Raw genomic sequence first — 13757 nt, forward strand, 5'->3', positions numbered from 1 at the left:
ATCAAGTGTGCACCCTCAGCAAGTTCAGCAACAACACTGAGCTGTGTGGTGCAGGGACACGCTGAGGGCAGGGATGGCATCCAGAGGGACCTGGAGAGGTGGGCCCAATGCAAACCTCATGGAGTTCAACAGGGCCAAGGGCAAGGTCCTGCCCAAGCACAAATCCAGGCTGGGCGAGGAGTGGCTGGAGAGCAGCCCCAAGGAGAGGGACTGGGGGGTGTTGGTGGACGGAAAACTGACTGTGAGCCAGCACCGTGCGCTCCCAGCCCAGAAAGCCAACGGTGTGCTGGGCTGCACCCAGAGCAGGGGGGGCAGCAGGGCCAGGGAGGGGATTCTCCCCCTCTGCTCCGCTCTGGGGAGACCCCCCTGCAGTGCTGGGGCCAGCTTTGGGGCCCCCAACAACAGAAGGACATGGATCTCCTTGAGGGTGTCCATAGGAGGCCACAAAGATGCTCGGGGGCCCGGGGCACCTCCCCTGGGAGGCCAGGCTGAGAGAGTTGCAGGTGTTCAGTCTGGAGAAAAGGCAGCTCTAGGGAGACTTTAGAGCAGCCTCCCAGTGCTTAAAGGGGGTGCAGGAAAGGTGGGGAGGGACTCTTGATCAGGGGGTGTAGAGAAAGGATGAGGGGCAACAGTTTTAACCTGATAGAGGGCAGATTTCGATTAGATATGAGGAAGAAATTCTTCCCTGTGAGCGTGGTGAGGCACTGGCCCAGGGTGCCCAGGGCAGCTGTGGCTGCCCCCTCCCTGGAAGGGTTCAAGGCCAGGTTGGACGGGGCTGGGAGCACCCTGGGGGAAGGGGGCCCTGCCTGGGGCAGGGGCGTGGGACTGGATGATCTGAAAAGTCACTTCCAACCCAAACCATTCTATGAGTTTCAGTGAAACATCCCTGGCAGCAGAGCACCTGAGACACAGGCTGTTTGGTCAGATAGTATTTTCTGAGGTTTCCCACAAGGCAAAAATTGCTTTTAAACATATTAAGTACCATACCCCTGCATGCAAGCACACACCCAGTGCTTAGAGAACAGAAGCGAGCACCACTTTACAGTCTGGGATGGAGAAACAGGCATATTTCAACATTGCCCAGGCCTTGCAAAGCGAGGCAGCTTTAAACTGCTCCATTTTAATAGAACCTTGTGCCTGTTGATTCCTCCTGTTGAAGGAGCCTGAAAACATAAGTAAAAAGGAAAGATCTGGCTTATTTGAAGATGCAAACACTCCATATTTATTCTAGTAACATTACTTCTTCTTCAGATCAGCTTTACTAAGCCTTTGCCATTTTCAACTCACCTGTATTAGGCTTTGTTGCTTTTCCAGTAGCCTGGCTCTGCCAACAACAGCCTTTTGGGAGTCACTGGCTCCTTGACTTTCTTTAGGCTCCTTTTCACAGCCACAGCCTTTCGGGGCCTTCAGGAGATTTTCAGCAACAAGCACCTTTGAACATTTTGTTTCCTCTCAAGTCCCTTCCACTTGTTGAGCTGGAAATAGCAACGCTCATGCCTTTGCTCACCAGACATTCAATGACAACAGCCTCTCCTCTGCTTTCCACAGCTTCCAGTGCCGCTCAGCGATGAGGTCTGTTGTGCTCATACCCAAAAGCCCTAGAGGGAACGAGAAGCAGCCCACAGGCTGGAGGGCACTATTCTGAGAGGCCTCTCTCAAAGGTGTGTCTTGGCTGCAAAGGTAAGTTTGGTGATGGATACCTAAGCCAGCCTCAGCCAGCTGTGAGGAGCCACACTGCAATGCCCTACCCTGGTCACCATGTTGTTATTGGCACTGAATTTGCAAAGGAGTTCTGCTAACAGCCTCCAAAATCACCTATTCATGTTGCTGCTCTGGAATTCCTTTCCTAGATAATTACGGAGGAAAACATTCTTACAGGATCCCAATAGGACCATTAGAGGACTACCGGTGCTCAGATAACAACAGGGAAAAATAAACACTTTACCTACCCACTTTTGTGGGAAAAGATGGCTTTTGCCTTTCAGCTAACAGCTCCAGATGAATCAGTTTGAAAACACTTCTGCAATGGAGACAGCCAGAGACTGTAACCACAGCTGGTGCTGATGATTCCAAGACCACAGAAGAAGAGCCACCCAAAAAATTCTGCTTGACTATTAAAGCACTCTTTTAAATACCAGCCATTTCTGGTCACCTACAAATATTTCCAGGAAATCTCTACCATAACTCAGAGGAACCATCTGTCTCCAGGGCTGATCAGAGTAGCACAAGTTACTGATTACAAAGGTACAAATTTAACTTCCATACAGTAGAACTATTGTCAGCATTTATTAACTTCTGTAAGGTTTATCATTAGTAATTTCAAGCTTGGAGTTTTTAATGGAACTTCTACTTTACACATTCCACCGTGAAAGTATTTTTAGAGTCCTTGCCAAAGCTCCTATTTAAAAATGACTGAGTTCAGTTTTTATCACATGTATATTAATAAAGGGATGATGGTATTACTTATGCTTTGTATCCTACCTCTTGCCTACCTTGCCTGTCTTGGTTATTTCAGATACCTCTTACTGAGGCAAAGGCTAGTCCTCTCATAATACACACTTTTATCATAATAGTTCAGAATTAAGATACTAAAAATAATGTGACAACCTAAAGAAACCACATCCTTTTCCAGACACTAGTATCTCACCACAATCAAAAAGTGCAATAGTTATGAAAATAAATTATTTTATGAAATAAATTCGATCAGCAAGCGAAAGCGGAGGTATATTCTAACTGTCAAATTAGGAAAAAAAATTCCTAGCATTGATTATTCAATGTTGAATTAAATTTGCAATTATGTATGTATTAAAAGCAAGAAGTAAAGACCAAACAGAACACATTGGAATAAGACATTTTGTAATTCTGACATTCTGTAATTCAGCTGTGATACCATGGCCTTTTTCTTCACTTACAGCTTTCATGTGATAACTGTATTTCCCCAATATCTGTAAAAGAATCAGAAAAACCCAGTAACCACGATACAGAGTATGGCCAGTTAGCCCCCTGCCACTAGGTTTCCTTTTCAGAAATCATGAATGATCACATTTGGAAATGTCATTCTTCAGATTCTTCTCTGTATTTTTCATCTTTTAGCAGGCAATCCAGCCAAAATTTGTGCCTCTCCAAGCACACCATCATCCCCAAGATGTCACCACTGGAAATTGATAAATTACAGCATTTTGCAGAACATAGCAGAACCACGTTCAGATCTCATCTTGAGAGATGAAGTATTTCTGGCCACACACTACAGTGTTCATACAGACTACAAAATACCCTGCAAGACAGACATCCCCTACCTCTGTACAAGAACCTGACTGGAGCCACAGCTGGGGAAGAGCAACAAAGAGGCAGAAGGTGCTAAAAAGGAGATTCCAGTCCCAGACACAGAGAAACTGGGACAACAGCAGATGGCCAAAGCCTGTGGTCTTTATTGTGGAGGATACCCCACAACTTCTCAGATTGAAGAGATTCAGAGCACAAATACCTGCTAATATAATGCCATCATTGCTAAAAGCCATCTTAGCCGTCAGTTTGATCACCAGCTCTAAAGGTTGAGAAATAAAGGTTATAACCTTTGGAATATGTTAGGTAAATTCTCCACAACCTATCACTCTAAACAGAAGTGGCAGGCTGTTCTAAAGGGCTTATTTTCACTCACACCATTTACAGGATTCAATGAATCAGAGACAGAAATGTCCTTCACTACAGAAAAATGCTATTTTGGACAAAACAAAGGCTTGACAATCAGTGTGCCTTTAGTCTCTAAAAACAGAAAAATGAGTTGGTTTGCTCAGGTACCTTGTCCCTGCAACGTGCTGAGCACTTCAATACCTTTAACAAATTTACCCTCACAACTCCCATTTTCCAGACGAGCAGCTATAAAACAGTGACCATCCCAAACTCACAAAGGAAGACTACGGCAGAGCAGAGCATTGAATCCAATGCTCCAGAAGCTTTATCCACACCTTTCCACTTCAGATTGTGGAAACAGATCCCCCAAACTCCAGTTAGGAACAGGCAGTTCTGCAGTTGCGCGAGGGCAACTGTCTTCTTGCAGAAAAGCAGAAAATGCAAAGATCAGAACCAGATTTCCATATCATCTAAACAAACGGTGTTTGGCTGCTCCTGAATTGTCTTTTTGTTTTTAGTCTTGTAGCTAACGCTGTAAATATATATATATAAAAAAAAAAATAAATCCAAAGTGCTGGTTTAAGGAGCAAGTAAAATCATAAATTCAAAAAGTACCTTAGAAATGTGACCTGATTCCACATTTACCCATAGCATGCTAACCAATGGATAAGATGAATGCTCAACTGTGAAGTTATTAAAATTCAAATTACTTACAGTATGCATGGTATACACATACGTAGGTGTAAGTGTGATATTTGTGTCAGGGTGTGGAAAGGGAACATTTGAATATATTTTCTTATTTTCTCCCCTACTCTGTGCAAGAAGCTACTTCCCCCAGCAAAAGCCACTTTTGGAAGGAGTGGAGGGACTGAATGGCAAGCAGACAAACCCAGAGAGAAACCAAAAAATTCTCTCTGCTTTTGCTAGCAATGGCATGAAGGTGGAAAGGAAGGAGGGGCTTGTACATGACTTGGGCAGCCCCCATGACTCAGAGCTGTTGACATCTGCTTTGCAGGGGCAGATCGCACATTTCATGCAATAGATGGGTGTACAGAGATGTTCATGCAGCACAGAGGAAGAGTCAGAAGTCACACAGAAAGGTGAGCTCAGTAGCCACCGCTGTCCCTTGGAGAAAATCTTATGTATGTCTAAAACTGCCCCCACAGCTGTCCTCTCCCCCACAGCTTGCAGGATTGCCCTGTGCCTTTCCAGGGCACACCAGCAATGCCAGTGTGCTCCAGGGCCTTTTTGTCACCTGGTACAGGCAGACAGCATGACAGTCAGGGCAATAGGCTAGGCTTAGGAATGGGGCCTGCTCACAGCTCTGCAGTTACCAACACGACAATCCCAATCCTTCTGCGTGTTGCAAACTCCTCTTGCACAGCAATAACCAATGAACTTCCCCTTCTCCCCCATTTTACAGGATTCTGTGCAAATAAATATTCAAGAGGATGTCAAGAGCACCAGCCACCTCTGAAGCCTGTGTATGCATGAGGGTGGTAAGCTAGGTGCAAAGCAAAGTATCTGGAAAGGTTTTTACACTGCAGTGGGCTAGAGGTGATGCAAGCATCAAGTGATGGGTTTTCAGGGACCTTAGTTCTGTTGCTCAGCATAACATGGAGCGGGGAGAAGGTGGCAGTATCTAGACCTTCTATATCTTTGCCAGCAGTGAATTTTAAAAAAATCTACATGGGAAAATGCAGGACTTCCTTGGGAGGGAAAAGGATATCTGGTCCTGACTCACAAAGGAAGAGCTTGCAAGGACTAGAAGGACCTATTACCTGTTGTTCCATATACAGTGGGGGGCAAATATTTGCTTCCCATGCTACTTAATTTCCAGCACTCAGACGTTCTCAAGCTTTTGTCTCTTAGCCAAGCCACTCACAGCCTGCTCTCTCACCTTGTGATTCCAGGAAGTCTTGCTTCACTGCCAGATTCACCCTAAGTTCACACTATCATTTATTTGCTTTTTTCTCCCCCATCTTCTCTGTTGAGCGAAACAAACACAAAACTTTGAGAACACCTCCAGCTTCCCATGAGCCTCTGCCTCACCCGTCCACCCACAACTCCTGCTCCCCAACACCCACCCGCAGCACACAGTCATGTTCTGACAGGTTCTTGGTATTACCTCCCCCTCCCTGTGGCCATGTCTCTAGTTCACTGTATTTCTTGGAACTGCAGCTGCACAAAGAAAGCGCGAGGACAGCGTCTGCCAGCACCCAAACCACAAGTTCCAAAGCTGCACAGCTTCAACCAGCAGACAGCGCAAGGTCAGGCAGCTTTCAGCACCGATACAGTCGGGAGGAAACAGCAGAGATTCTTTCTTGCTGCTCAGCAGTGGCTACGGAGCTGTGTGGAAGTCCAGAGTTGAGGCAATCGTGTGCTACAGTCCAACAACAGTGAATGACCCATCTGATGTTTCTGCGATTAAAAGTACAAGGCTAAGAAAAACAAGAGGAGGGGAAGAATGGGAAAGGCAAAGGTGGAGGTCACAAACTCAGTATGTTCCCTAGAAGCAGTCTTTTTCCGTGTCCCACATAGTCTGGGGAAAGCAAGGAAGACAAGGTTCTAGGGGTACGAGCCAGGGTGGCAAGAGGCTCTAACTTCCCAGGTTAGCAAACAGGATGAGGAAAGCAAAAGACACATGAAAACCCGGGTAACCTTCTCTGCCCTCGCACACTTCCTGGGAATGTTTTACTTATTTGTGTGCTTTCCAGAAACTTCTGTTCTCAGAATCCAGGACTTTCCATAGAGCCTGATCTGATACTAACTGAATCACCCCTCCCCTCCTGTTTGTCCACTTGGCTGCCAGTCAGCACATGACAAAACACCAGGAAGCCAAGCTGGAAACCCAGCTCCATGGCAATGGCCCTAGAAGATCACTGCCACGTACCCTCCTTCCAGAACGAAGCCACCAAGCCAGCCCAGCGCTTAGTGGGCAGGCAGGCTACGGCATTTCATCCTGGGCTCTCCTGCCTGGCACCACAGTAGGAAAGAGAAAATGTTGCACAAAGCCTGTGAAATTCTCAATATACATCTATAGAAAGCAAAACACCAGAACAATGCCAAAAGGACCCACTGACACAGAAAAAAAAAGGTGGCTTCAGGCAGGAGCAGTGACAGACAAACAGGTAAAGGCACACCTAACACTGAGGAAGGAGTTTGGCTTCTGTGTCACACAACAGAAGCAGCTCCTGTTGTACCAGGGCACATGAGCACTGTAACAGCACCCAGAAATGACTTCACTAAAGGCAGCAACCTTTGCAACCTGTATATGCTAGTGCCCAAGAGAAGCTACCACAGCTGTCAATCTAAACTTAGCCATGCCCCGGAGGGGCAAGAATTGTGGATCAAAGTCACTACAAACCAGGTGAACCTCTGGTCTCCAGCAGAAACCTCTGTCCAGGCACATCTCTCCAGAAGCAACGCATTTTGTCTGCAGAGACTGGTATCGACCACTGCCAAATACAGCATCTGGACGGAGGCACTGGTCCTGCTTGCTAATCCCTAGCTCTGAAATTCCAGTTACTTGGATGTCTGAAAGAAGCTGGGGGGTAGGAAATGGATATTCCCCCCCGCCCCATTCATGTGGGAATCCCCTCGAGCCCCATCCCTCCTATTATATCCATTCTACAGTTTCTTTTTCTCCAGTTCTAGTCCTAAATCATGCTCTAACTGCCAATGAGCTAATCTACTTTTCTGAAACTCTCAGAAATTGAGACCCTCTTTCATGTGGAAAAGGGAGATTAAAAAGCGAAAGACTTCATAGAGTTCTTTTAGGGACAAAAAATAAATGCATTAAGAACACAGAGATCTGTGAGAACATATTAGGAAATTCTATATAAGTTAACCTGAGGAACAAGTTTGTGCATGACTTAAAAGAACAGCTGCTGCTTTCCTTGCCTTCAGCACAGATTTTAGCTTTAAATTTACATTTTTGAGTCTGTCCTGGAAATCAGCAACTTTGAAGTAATGCTCTGCATTAGCACAGACTTTTCTTATTGCATGGGAAGCCAGGAGAAACTACTGCCATAGCTCATCTTGGCCAGCTAGCCAGGAACAACCCTGTTTCTTCCTCCACTTCCTTCTGAACAAGAAGAAATCAGCCCTGGGAAAACATCCTGTTCTGATTTTAAAGTGGCCAGCAATAGACTCCTGCTAAGCTGTTTCAGTAAGTAATTACACTCTCTGTTAAAGACATGCACCTTTTCTTCTGGCCTGCATCACCTTTTCTTTTGGCCTGCATTTATGGTGCTTGTTATACACTTGTCTATGAAACCAAAGAGACTTCTGTTATCAAATTTCTGCTGCCTGTGCCAGGTAATTAACCCCTAAACTTGTCTTTGATGAGCTAAACAGTCTTTTACAACAAGGCAGATTTTTCCAGCTGTTAATCCACCTACTGGTTCTTCTCCAAACCTAGTTTTCCATTTCTTTCTCAACCAGCCAGTAACATAACTGGACATAATATTTTTGCAACTATTCCATTACTGCATTACACAAATTATTTAATCCTGCGATTTGTACTTGGCAGTCCCCTGTTAACACACGCAAGGATCACATTAGCCTACTAGGCTGCCCACTGAAAATGGGTGCTTGTGGTCAGAATATCCATCAAAGCCCCAAATCTTTTTCCAAGCTCTTCTGGCAACAGAAGACCCTCAGCCACAAGGCACAGGCTGCATTATTTGTCTCTGCATATATGATCCTATTAAACATTTGTGCCTAGCTCAAAGAGCAATTCCAACTGCTCTGCAGCAACAACAGGCTTCCTTCCTAATTCCCATACCCCAGCATGTGTGCCACAGCCCACTTTCAGAAAACACTGTTTTCCTCCAACCTACTGATAAAATATTGCCTATAGTATGTGCAAAACCTGATCTATGTGAGGCCACAACAGCAATGCTCCAACATTAGCACATTTGTTTACAGCTGCATTTTGAAAGAGAGAAGTTGATTTTTGATCTATTAAATAATGCCCTATTGCATTTATATTCAATATACCTTACAGGAGTCTATATATATTTCAAGAAAGGATCTTAAGCTATGTACAAGTTAGAGCACCATTATCCTTTCCATTTCCCAAATTGAGAAGCCAGTGACACAGAAAGGAGAAACAGCCTTCCTTTGAACAGACAATGGGTAGAAGCAAAACCAGGAAAAAAAAGCCAATCTCCTGACTCCTGATCAATGTCTGTACTCACTAGATGGTGTGACCTTTTGACCCTTCCAAAAAATGAACCATATGTGGCAATTAAATTAGGGAAATGAAAGGCCATTCTGTACTAAAAGCTTCCTTTTAGCACTGATTAAAACAGAAAATGTGAACACTGCTTTGACATAAAGCACCAGAGAAAGTCTCCACCTTGCAATCTGTTTATTTGCATATAGATGTCAGGAAGAAAAAAATCCTCCTTTCTCTGTGTGTTTGACTTTCTTGAAAGGTTAATGATTACGTTTAGCTAGAAGTAAGGTTAAACTTCATGAAAGGTTTCTCTGAGCAAATCTTTGCTTAAAGTGCTTTTGCAGAACAGCCCAGCACAATGACTGCCATTCAGCTGACAGATGCAAGCAAACAACAATGGTTTTGGTGTATTGAGCATGTTATCATGGGAAAGAAACAATCTATCTTGGGAAACAAGTCAAAAGCTTAAAAATCATAGGTGAAGAAAGAACTGATTAGACAGCAACAGGACTTGAAATTACAGATGCTATAGAGAGCATGAATAGTTTGTGGTACACAGTAAGAAGTAAGGGCTTTCCTGTTAAATGAGCAGGCAGCACCAGGAGCAAAGGAAATACTTTTCCCATTTACAATAGAAAATTAGAAAGATTCAGTCAGATGATGTCATGGAGGCTAGACACAGACTCAAAAGAGGATTAAACAACTTAATGAAGGACAGATCCATTAGTGATTATGAAGCAGGATGGCCCCAAATCCAGCTTTGGCTAAGAACAGTCCTTAACTGCTGATTGTCAAAAGAAAGGGGGATCCTTCCATACCAGTTTTTTCCCTTGTAATTTTGACCCCACCGTCTGTTACAAGCCCCAGTCAGACACAGTACACTGAACTAGACAGACCAATATAGCCTGACCCCATAAGTCTTTTTTCTTACTCTCACAGGAGATTGCAGCCACAAGCTTTTTTGCATGACTACTAAAAAAATGTTCAGCATGGCACGGACTTGTAATTTCTTACCCTAAGATGTCTCCCAGGCTAAACATGCATCCTCAGCCTACAGTGTTCCCCCCTTACAGAACAATGGACCGTTCTCATGACACAGCCACCACAACAAAGCCAACACAGAAAATAATTATGTAGGGTCTGAGCTCATGTTGAGATCATAACAGGTCAAGGAAATGCCACCAAGGGACTCCTGGGTGGCCTGAGGGTCAGAGGGGATGGCAGGACTCTGACAACTCTTCCAAGCAGAACAGGAGCTCTCCTCCCAGCAGCTTTCCTCCAACAAAAACAAAAACTCCGAGTCCAAGAACCTGACCCTACCCTCACAGTAGTCGCAAGAGATAAAAAAATGACCGTTTTTGTTTCCACTGAACAGCTAAGACTTCATTTGCTTTAAAACACAGCATCTGAGAGAGGAGGGGATCAGAAACGCCAGAAATCCTATAATAATTAATAGGAAATAGAATAGTCAGGAACTCCTCGAGCCTAAGCCTGGAGTGCCCTCTAGGGGTAGAAGGCTGAGGAGCTGCACACCCCAAACTACTTCCCTCGCAGAAGTCTTGGACCAAACCAAACCCCTCCTTAACGAAGTCATGGTGATGATTCATTTAGTTTATATTTGCCTAGACAAAAAAATAAATTATGTATCCACGTTGGCCGAGTTCTCCTCCTCTTTGTCCTGTTTTCCCTCTGATCCATAAGGCTGCTGCCCAAGGCCTTGCTTTGTGAAAAGGACTTTCTTCTCCATTAATACAATGACCCAGCAATGCTGAGACAGGGATTCCTTGACATTACAATAATTATCACATAACAAAGATAATTCACGGGACTGAGCACACCCCTAAACTTTGGCCCAAACACCTCCCCACTGCAAAGCCTGGCTCTGATGCTCACCTGAGGAAAGCAGGCAGGACACTGGGCTCTGCAAGCCCTTGCAAACCCAGTCAGTGCTTGCAGCAGCGAGTCCGAAGCTTTGCTCACAGAGGCCCAGGTAACTGGAGGAAGGTGAGACTGAGGACTGATTAACAAAACTGTCCTCCAAAGCAGTATGTCTGTGCTCACCAAAGTATTTATCAGCCCTTCAGGCCAAGAAGTTATGACTGGATGCAATCTGCTTCATTATCCTGCTCGCAGAGCTTAAACAAGACCTGCTAGTTTCCTAATTTTGGCTGCCTGTCCCCACCCCACCCGGATTCCCATGGAACAGATGAATGAAGCCACATGTGCTGAAAAATATTCCCAGAGGGAGCAAACTAGAGAGGGCTCAGCTACCAGAGAGAACAAAATTGGCTACAAAGGGGCAAATTTCACACAGGACAAAATTAAGCAGACAACTGAGCTTCCCTCTTTGCATGTGTCTGTCCCCAGGACTGAAACAATGCTGGTGGTTTATGTCATACTGGGTTTGCCTTCATGCCATTACCAACGTGTCTAGGAGCAAGAGTCATAACCCTTCTGCTGTAACCATAGAACAAAATGTGTGTGATCAAGATGGCTCCTCTTCCTTTTAGTCTTTGAATCAACAAGCAGGAGCATTTGCAGAAGCTACATAAATATAACTAGAAAGCAAATTTTGCAGCTGCATGTGCATCTGCACCAACAACTCAATTTAGGGAGTCACGTTTACTCAGCCAACGACAAGACTTGCCATGTGGCTTGTGTGTGCAATCACAGATAAGCAAGTTGAACCTAGGATATCAATGTTGATAATGAACTGCTTCCTAAAGAACAAGGATCATTTACAGGTATTATTTGGTGAAAAGTTTCAGCACTATTGGTTTTCAGAATGCTGCAGACAAATTCTAAACAGAAAGCAACAGATGCAACTAACTTCAGTATTTTTGAGAGGAGATATTTCCACTATAGTTTTGAAGTCCAGTTAAGTCTGGAAAAATTACTCTGATGAAACAAAACATAGGCAAACCCCAACTCAAACACACCACACAAAGCTCTGAGTCAGAGACAACCAGCCTTTCCTTCCTAGCAGAAAGAAAGGATCTGGATACCAGCTCACTTTGTGCAACAGGTTACACACAGTACACGGTTCTTGGAAGCAGCACAGGTGTAAAGCAATGGCCAGCCAGGAGCTGCTAAGTAGCTGGATCTTGTCCCCATGCTCTTCCTGGCCAAGTAATCTCCCCAGCACCAGATCACAAGAAAATTCTCAGTTGCCAACAGAACTCCATTCCTGAGCTATCATCATAAACTTCTGGCCTTCCATAATAAATGTGCTAAAAATGTGCCTTCATACTAAGTAGTGTGACACATCAAATTAAGTTTTCTCAGAGTTAAGCTGTTGGGTTAAGCTGTTTATGCTACATTTTTGCACCAGGGTATGTTAAGTGGTTTCAAACACAGCATGTTACACAGGACTGCATTTCAGGTTGGGCCAGCAGAGATGCTTTTACCAAAATCACACATGTGGACACAATTAACAACGTTCCCAGGCATTAGCCACCCTGGCTTCCACTCCACACAATAGGCCTTTGTTTGAAGCCTGGCACTGCATGGAAGGAATTAAGAGCACAGCACCAGAGGAACCCTTGCCAGCAGATGTTTTGACTTGCAGAACATGCAAGTTCTCCCTAGTTTTTAATGCTCATGTTGCATCCACAAATTAATGGGGAGTTAGAGATTGGAAACACTCTCTTGAATCAACCAGAGCAGAAATACTATTGACAATAACAAAGCTAACCATCACTGGGCTCCAACTGGCAGAACTATTTCTTAGAGCCCTATCTCCAAACCTAATCACCCCAGAGTGACCAAACCCAGACACAACAGAGAATTCACACCTTCTCTGGATGCAGGTGTCACCACTATGACTGAGGGCTCAGCTGGCTCTCAATGAGCTGCTGCTGATGCCCCACACTAAATCTAGACTGGTTCAGAATATTCTTCTACAGGCTGAGATGAGAGGATATCTGAGTGGTAGCTGTGCTGATTCCCACTAAATCGCCTGGAACCTTCTCACGGATTTCAGTAGCACCATCTTCTTCAAAGGGCACAACAGCAGCACAGGCTGTCTTCGTCTTTTATGTAATAAAAGGTGTCAGATGAAGGATTCTGCAGACCACATCCTCTCTTTAGTAAGCTGTTGCTCTCTTCATACATTCCCAATATCAACCCTTCCCCAGAAAAAGCAAAGGTGGTCTTCCCATCTCCAAAGCCCACTCAGTCCAGGCATCTCTTCTGACACTGTCAGTAGGGACATTCTGCCTGAACTGTCCTTTTCATTCTTTTTACAGCATGGGCCCCTACTAACAGAGACCTGAGAGAGGGCTGCCAGCACGTTACAACAGTCACCAAACAGCAGACGAGTGAAGAAATGACTATTAGATTGAAACAGGTTTAAGCTTCTGGGACTCCTAAATGGATGAGCTATGGAGACTGCTTCATCCCCAAAAGTTAACACAGGCTCCAAAAGAAAACAAATTCTCAGAAGAAAAAACCAAACAAACCAAACAACCCGAAAACAAACAAACAAAAAAAACCTCACAAAACCTAAAACCTGCTGAGGACTAGTAATGAGAAAGACTTCCTCACTAGGACAGTCCAGGAGCTGAAAGCTAGGCTACTAGCTAGTCAGGGAAAGCATCACCATGTAGTTCTCAGGCTTCTCCCCAGCAGCAAGAACACTGAGGAAAATTTAACTTGATTGTGTATGGCTGTCCTTTATGTTCTTACAACTGACACTCATTTAATTCCAGCCCAGGCCTGAACTTATTCTTCAGTTAGCAGTGTTGGTTTTGTTACCGCTCAGGAAACAAGCATTCAGTTTCCTGTGTTTGTCCAGAAACCACTGTGGAGCCATCAGACTGGTGGTAGGTGCCGTTTCCTACCAGCCTGGACTGGTTTTGTCTGCACATGGACAAACAAGCTCTCTGGTTTCCATTACCGTTTTCCACTAGCAGCTTTCTACTACTGCAGGATTTTGCTAACA

At 44.7% G+C, this 13757-nt stretch overlaps 1 protein-coding gene across 4 annotated transcripts in view; it reads right to left on the bottom strand.

Moving 5' to 3' along the window:
- Positions 1–13757, bottom strand: part of HEMK1 (HemK methyltransferase family member 1) — a 31933-nt gene that overhangs the window by 11845 nt on the left and 6331 nt on the right. The gene's annotated exons all lie outside the window — the stretch shown is intronic.

The sequence above is a fragment of the Tyto alba genome, unplaced genomic scaffold (assembly GCF_018691265.1).
Source record: "Tyto alba isolate M040663 unplaced genomic scaffold, T.alba_DEE_v4.0 Super-Scaffold_3, whole genome shotgun sequence".
NCBI lineage: Eukaryota > Metazoa > Chordata > Aves > Strigiformes > Tytonidae > Tyto > Tyto alba.